Consider the following 7729-nt stretch of genomic DNA (forward strand, 5'->3'; position numbering starts at 1 on the left):
CACATAAAAAGTCTGCATGGCCGACCTCAGCAATTCCAGAGCTTTTCTGGCTTAAAGTAAAAATATGCCTTTTTTTTATGAGCAGATTTTTAAAGGTGACTTTTCTAGGGAATCTTAAAAATGTATTGATTTAGCTAATTGGACTGCTTTGGACAGGTGCTTAGGACCCCACAAGCCAAAAATATTGGCCAAAAGTTGCTATAATAAGGTAAACTCAGAGGTCAAACCTAAAGTGATTTCATTGTCAGCACAATATTTTAAAATAACAAAGGGGTGTATTTACTAAGACTTGGAAAGAGATCACATGGACGGAGATAAAGTATCAGCCAATCAGCTTGTAACTGCCATGTTACAGGCTGTGTTTGAAAAATGACAGGAGCTGGTTGGTTGGTTGGTACTTTATCTCCAAACACTTTATCTCTCTCCAGGGCTTAGTAAATAGACCCCAAGGTACATTTAAGGCGCTACCTCAATTTATGGTCCCTCGCTTATCAGAAGGTATCTAGGACACATGTATTTACAGTTTATCTTGCAACATCAGGTTTATTTTATATCAAAATGCTGGGTGTGGTTGTACAAAGCTGGGACCATAACCATATTACCTTAGGTGTGGTCACATACTTCTGCTTCTTGCGTTGGCCCCTTCATTTCACCTGAACCCATGCTCCCACACCCACCTTGGTTAGTGTTCTGCTCTGGAAGTAACTTTATTATTGTGTATTCTATATAGATTATTATTCTACAGGACAATGTACAGTATGACACGGAGGTACTCTGTAGCATGTGATCCCCCAATTGCACCTCTGTCCTCTGCTCTGCTTCTCTGAATGGGCCAGTGTAGCAGGTCCTGCTCCTCACCCACCCCATAGCCAGTGCCCCTCAGTGCTTTTTACGCCACTGGTGATACTCTTAATGGGCATTCTTTTCTTTTTTTTCGCACTAAAACCAACACGTGTGAATTGTTTTTCCCTAAGGTGCCCCTTGGTGTCCTTGATTATTAATCAATTTTTAGTAAAGACCGAAACTTTTCCCCTGACACATAAATTATATAAATGAGGTGCACCTGTGAGAATAAATAGCATTGCTTACACAGTACTTCTAGTACCACAGTGCACCATTAAAATCGCTCCATGCATATTTTAATTTGTGCATTAATGGGTATCTAAATTACTATGGGGTGTTGCATGCATCATTCATGTAGACTCTGCCTTCAGTTTTTACACGGAACGCTGAGCTAATCTGAAAATATTTCTCTGTTTGGAAATCCTGGATGCCAAGAGATTTGCAAAACAGGGACAGTTTATGGTACCATTACAATCACTTTACTGCCTGGTCTAGTAGTATTAATTCCTACCCATAAAGGGAGGCAAAATATTATATATCAAAACACATTTATCTGATTCTGTGTTTAATTATTTCACAACCTTGGTTGGCATGTTGAGTCCTTAGTTCAGCACCTTGAGCTTGCTCTGATACAGTCACATTTATATATGTAAAATACACTTTCAGCTTTCCATTTTTTTTATTGTCTTCCAGGAAGGGTCTGGGAACGTGTTAATGAAATGAAGGTAAGACATTAACCTCTAAACATAAAATGATTTGCAGTGCAATTAAGAGGGCTGAAACTCACACTGATGTTTCCTCCCTGACATGAAGATTCTTTCACCAAGGAGATTGTGCGAGAGAGAACAGGAGGAAGGTGACAATCATCCGCCTCTCAGGGCACAGAATTAAAGGAGCAATTCTCTTTAGATCCACACTGAGCAAGTGTATAATAACACCTGTTACTTTCTACTTAAATCACTAGAACGTCTCATCCTTCCATACTTAAAAGGCTGCTAGTGAAAAAAAACAACAACTTCAGGAGCAATTAAAAGTATCTTTTTTTTAATATGTCCTCCTTGCTTATAAAAAATTATGTTTCTCATGTCTTGAATGTACATCGGATTTTAAGGTTTATACAATACACAGATACTATGTATGGAAATAGTTATGGGTCTAAGGGGGTTATTCAGGTTTGTTAGCAATCCAAGAAATGTTAACAATTGGGCAAACCCATGTTGCACTGCAGGGGAGGCAGATGTAACATGTGCAGAGAGATTTAGGGGTCTATTTATGAAGCAATGAAAAGAGTGGAGAAGTGAGCCAGTGGAGAAGTTGCCCATGGCAACCAATCAGCATTGAAGTAACATTTATAGTTTGCATACTATAAAATTATACACAGCAGCTGATTGGTTCCCATAAGCAACTTCACTCTTTTCACTGCTTCATGAATAGACACCTTAGATTTGGGTGGGTTATATTGTTTCTATGCATGGTAAATACCAGTGCCGTAACTAGGCATTTTAGCGATGTGTGCAAGTAACGACATTGGTGCCTCCCCCCCACCCCCGTGCAAGATAGGGGCAGTGCGCGCTGTAGGCACGTGAAAAATATATAGGGGCGTGGCTTCATGGGGAAGGGGTGTAGCCACAATATAATACCAATTCATACTACGTGCACAGTAGTCTCCATTATTCAAATTACTCCGCACAGTAGCGCCACTACACCAGGTACAGCCCCCTTTTACACATTACGGCAGAAAGTCCCCCTTTTTACACATTACGGCAGCCAGTCCCCCTTTTTACACATTACGGCAGACAGCATCCCCTTTTTACACATTACGGCAGACAGCACCTCCTTTTTACACATTACGGCAGACAGCGTACCCCTTTTTACACATTACGGCAGACAGCGTCCCCCTTTTTACACATTATGGCAGACAGCGTCCCCCTTTTTACACATTACGGCAGACAGCGTCCCCCTTTTTACACATTACGGCAGACAGCGTCCCCCTTTTTACACATTATGGCAGACAGCGTCCCCCTTTTTACACATTACGGCAGACAGCGTACCCCTTTTTACACATTACGGCAGACAGCGTCCCCCTTTTTACACATTATGGCAGACAGCATCCCCCTTTTTTACACATTACAGCAGACGGCGTCCCCTTTTTACACTGTACAGCAGACAGCGTCCCCCTTTTTACACATTATGGCAGACAGCGTCCCCCTTTTACACATTACGGCAGACGGTCCCCCTTTTTACACATTGTGGCAGACAGAATAGACAGACAGACAGACAGACAGACAGACAGACAGACAGATAGATAGATAGATAGATAGATAGATAGATAGACAGACAGACAGATAGATAGATAGATAGATAGATAGATAGATAGATAGATAGATAGATAGATAGATAGATACTTATTATCTCTCCCCGCTGGCTCGGGCTCCTTGGTGCAGTCTTCATGCAGCAGATCCCGGGCAGGGGAGAAGAAGGATGAGGAAGGGCATCCCAGCATTCACAGCAGCGCCGGGCAGCCAATGCGAAAGGAGAGGGACTGCTGCAGCGGCGCCACTACCAATTACATAGCGCTGCTGCGGCTCCAGTGTCCCCCGTCCTCCTCCCCTGCCTCCGGCGCTGCTGCTCTCCTCTTCTCCTCCAGCGCAGCGCACACAGCACAGCACAGGCGGCTTGTAATGAGTCAATTTGACTCATTACAAGCCGCTGGCCGTTGCGTCCTCAGGGCAACTGCGCTGTGTGCCAGGCACACTTAGCACACACGTAGTTATGGCTCTGGTAAATACTGGCTGCCTAATTTCTACTCTGCAATTCAGATTTCAGTTTGAGTACACCCCACCCAAATCTGATCTCTCTGCACATTACCATACCTCCTAACATTTGAAACCCAGGGAGATGAAAACCTGGAAAAGGAAGCGTTCCTATGGAAAAAGGGGCGTGGCTTCATGGGAGGGCCCACAAACACAAGCCATGCCCCCATTTTGTCACTTAAGGGGCTGCTCAGCGCTCTGTGAGCTGCTGGCATGCCCTCTCTCCCTCTGTTTCCTGTGACAGAGTAGCGAGTGACAGGAGGCTCCCAACTGACCCCACCACCACCACCACCATGGAACACTGCAGCCCGCAGATGGGACAGACCCCCAAAAAATGGGACTGTACCGCGAAAAATCAGGACAGTTGGAAGGTTTGCAGTACAGATGCCCCACCTGTAATGCAACATGGGTTTGTCCAATTGCTAACTTTTTTGGTTAGCTAAATTCAGAGTTGATCGCAGCAGCAAATTTGTTAGCAGTTGGGCAAACCCATGTGCACTGCAGGGGGGGGGCAGATATAACATGTGCAGAGAGAGTTAGATTTGGGTGGGGTGTGTTCAAACTAGAGATGAGCGGGTTCGGTTCCCTGAGAACCGAACCCGCCCAAACTTCACTACCCAAGCCCGGATCCGAGTCAGGCTCGGGTTTTTCCGCCTGACTTGGAAACTAGAATGAGACAAAATGTCATCCTCCCGCTGTCGGATTCTCGCAGGGTTTGGATTCCATATAAGGAGCTGCGTATCGCCGCCATTTTCACTCCGGTATTGGAGAGTGTAGAGAGAGGACGTGCCTCCGTCCTCAGTGTCCTGCATCAGTTCAGTGGTAGTGTCTTGTGCTGCATCAGTCCAGTCACAGTGGTTGTGTCCTCTGCTGCCATATGTCCAGTGCTGCTGTATAAGTCCATTGCAGTGGTGCTGTGTTATCCTGCATCAGTCCAGTTGTGGTGTCCCTGCGCTGCTGTATATGTCCAGTGGTACTGCTGTATATGTCCAGTGATACTGCCGTATATGTCCATTGATACTGCCATATATGTCCAGTGGTACTGCCGTATAAGTCCAGTGGTACTGCCATATAAGTCCAGTGGTACTGCCATATAAGTCTAGTGGTACTGCCGTATAATTCCAGTGATCCTGCCGTGTAATTCCAGTGGTACTGGTGTATAATTCCAGTAGTACTGGCATATAAATCCAGTACAGTGATACTGCCGTATCTATCCAGTGGTACTGCCGTATAAGTCCAGTGGTACTGCCGTATTAGTCCAGTCCAGTGGTGGTGTCTTGTGCTGCATCAGTCCAGTGGTGGTGTCCTGTGCTGTATATTATTTACTCCAAATAAAAGGCTTATATACATTACTTACTGTATATTAATATCCAAATAATTTTTACAGGGTTTGCCCTGTGTGGTGTAGGGGTATGCTCGCATGTGCTTCATATTATTATAATAGCTCCAAATAAAAGGGTTATTATTATCCAAATTAATTTTACAGGCTTTGCCGTGTGTGTGTGGTTTAGGGGTACGCTCTCCTGTGCCACAAATATTGTGCGTGTATTACATCTGGGCAAATTCCAGCATGTCCCATGTTGTCTGTGCCGCACACTTGTGTCGCTTAGCTTAGTCATACAGCTACCTCATTGCACCTCTTTTTCTTCTTTGCATCATGTGCTGTTTGGGACCTATTTTTTAAATCTGCCATCCTGTCTGCCACTGCAGTGCCAATCCTAGATGGGCCAGGTGTTTGTGCCGCACACTTGTGTCGCTTAGCTTAGTCATACAGCTACCTCATTGCACCTCTTTTTCTTCTTTGCATCATGTGCTGTTTGGGACCTATTTTTTAAATCTGCCATCCTGTCTGCCACTGCAGTGCCAATCCTAGATGGGCCAGGTGTTTGTGCCGCACACTTGTGTCGCTTAGCTTAGTCATACAGCTACCTTGGTGCAACTTTTAGGCCTAAAAACAATATTGTGAGGTGTGAGGTGTTCAGATTAGACTGGAAATGAGTGGAAATTAATGTTATTGAGGTTAATAATACCGTAGGATCAAAATTACCCCCAAATTCTGTGATCTTAGCTGTTTTTATGTTTTTTTCAAAAATCATCCAAATCCAAAACCAAAACCAAAACACGAAAGGGTGGTTTTGGCAAAACCAATCCAGATCCAAAACACGAGGATGGAACCAGAACCAAAACCAACACACAAAACACGAAAAAGTGCCCGCCGCACATCTCTAGTTCAAACTGAAATCTAAATTGCAGTGTAAAAATAAAGCAGCCAGTATTTACCCTGCACAGAAACAATGGGGGTAATTCTGAGTTGATCGCAGCATCAAGTTTGTTAGCAATTGGGCAAAACCATGTGCACTGCAGGGGGGCAGATATAACATTTGCAGAGAGAGTTAGATTTGGGTGGGTTATTTTGTTTCTGTGCAGGGTAAATACTGGCTGCTTTATTTTTACACTGCAAATTAGATTGCAGATTGAACACACCGCACCCAAATCTAACTCTCTCTGCACATGTTATATCTGCCCCCCCTGCAGTGCACATGGTTTTGCCCAACTGCTAACATGGGGGGTCATGCCGAGTTTTTCGCTATATTGCGATTAGTCGCTTACTGCGCATGCGCAAGGTTCACAGAGCGCATGCGCTTAGTTATTTTACACAAAAGTTAGGTATTTTACTTACGGCATAACAAGGTTTTTTCATCGTTCTGGTGATCGTACTGTGATTGACAGGAAGTGGGTGTTTCTGGGCGGTAACTGGCCGTTTTATGGGCGTGTGCAAAAAAACGCTGGCGTTTCTGGGAAAAACACGGGAGTGTCTGAAGAAACGGGGGAGTGTCTGGGCGAACGCTGGGCGTGTGTGTGACATCAAACCAGGAACGAAACTGACTGAACTGATCGCAATGTCTGAGTAAGTCTGGAGCTACTCAGAAACTGCTAAGAAATTTCTATTCGCAATTCTGCGAATCTTTCGTTCGCAATTCTGCTATGCTAAGATTCACTCCCAGAGGGCAGCGGCCTAGCGTGTGCAATGCTGCTAAAAGCAGCTAGCGAGCGAACAACTCGGAATGAGGGCCATAGGGGGTAATTCTGAGGGGTGTGGTTCATCAAATCGACAGTGTCTAGATCGCAGCAGGAACTTTGTTAGCAGTTGGGCAAAACCATGTCCACTGCAGGGGTGGCAGATATAACATGTGCAGAGAGAGTTAGATTTGGGTGTGGTGTGTTCAATCTGCAATCTAAATTGCAGTGTAAAATAAAGCAGCCAGTATTTACCCTGCACAGAAACAAAATAACCCACCCAAATCTAACTATCTGCAAATGTTATATCTGCCCCCCTGCAGTGCACATGGTTTTGCCCAACTGCTAAAAAATGTCCTGCTGTGATCAACTTGGAAAGTTGGAATTACCCCCCATGTGCACTGCTGGGGGGGCAGATATAACATGTGCAGAGAGAGTTAGATTTGGGTGGGTTATTTTGTTTCTGTGCAGGGTAAATACTGGCTGCTTTATTTTACACTGCAATTTAGATTGCAGATTGAACATACCACACCCAAATCTAACTCTCTCTGCACATGCTATATCTGCCTCACCTGCAGTGCACATGGGGGGTAATTCAGACCTGATCGCTAGGCTGCGTTTTCGTACAGCGAGCGATCAGGACTAAACTGCGCATACGTATGCACTGCAATGCGCAGGCGCATCACACGGGTACAAAGCGGATCGCCGCTCAGCAATGGGTTTGTGTGAAGGATACATTTGCACAGGCGTTCTCAAGGAGATTGACAGGAAGAAGGCGTTTGTGGGTGGCAACTGACTGTTTTCTGGGAGTGTTTGGAAAAACACAGGCGTATCCATGTGTTTGCAGGGAGGGGTCCTGACATCAATTCCGGTCCCGGACAGGCTGAAGTGATCACAGCGGCTGAGTAAGTCCTGGCCTGCGCAGAGACTGCACAAGATCTGTTTGTACAGCTGTGTTACACATGTGTTCGCACACTTGCACAGCTAAAATACACTCCCCCTGTAGACGGCGACTATCTGTTTGCAGCAGTGCAAAAATCGCCTGCTAGCGATCA

The sequence above is a fragment of the Pseudophryne corroboree genome, chromosome 6 (assembly GCF_028390025.1).
Source record: "Pseudophryne corroboree isolate aPseCor3 chromosome 6, aPseCor3.hap2, whole genome shotgun sequence".
In the NCBI taxonomy this organism is placed as follows: domain Eukaryota; kingdom Metazoa; phylum Chordata; class Amphibia; order Anura; family Myobatrachidae; genus Pseudophryne; species Pseudophryne corroboree.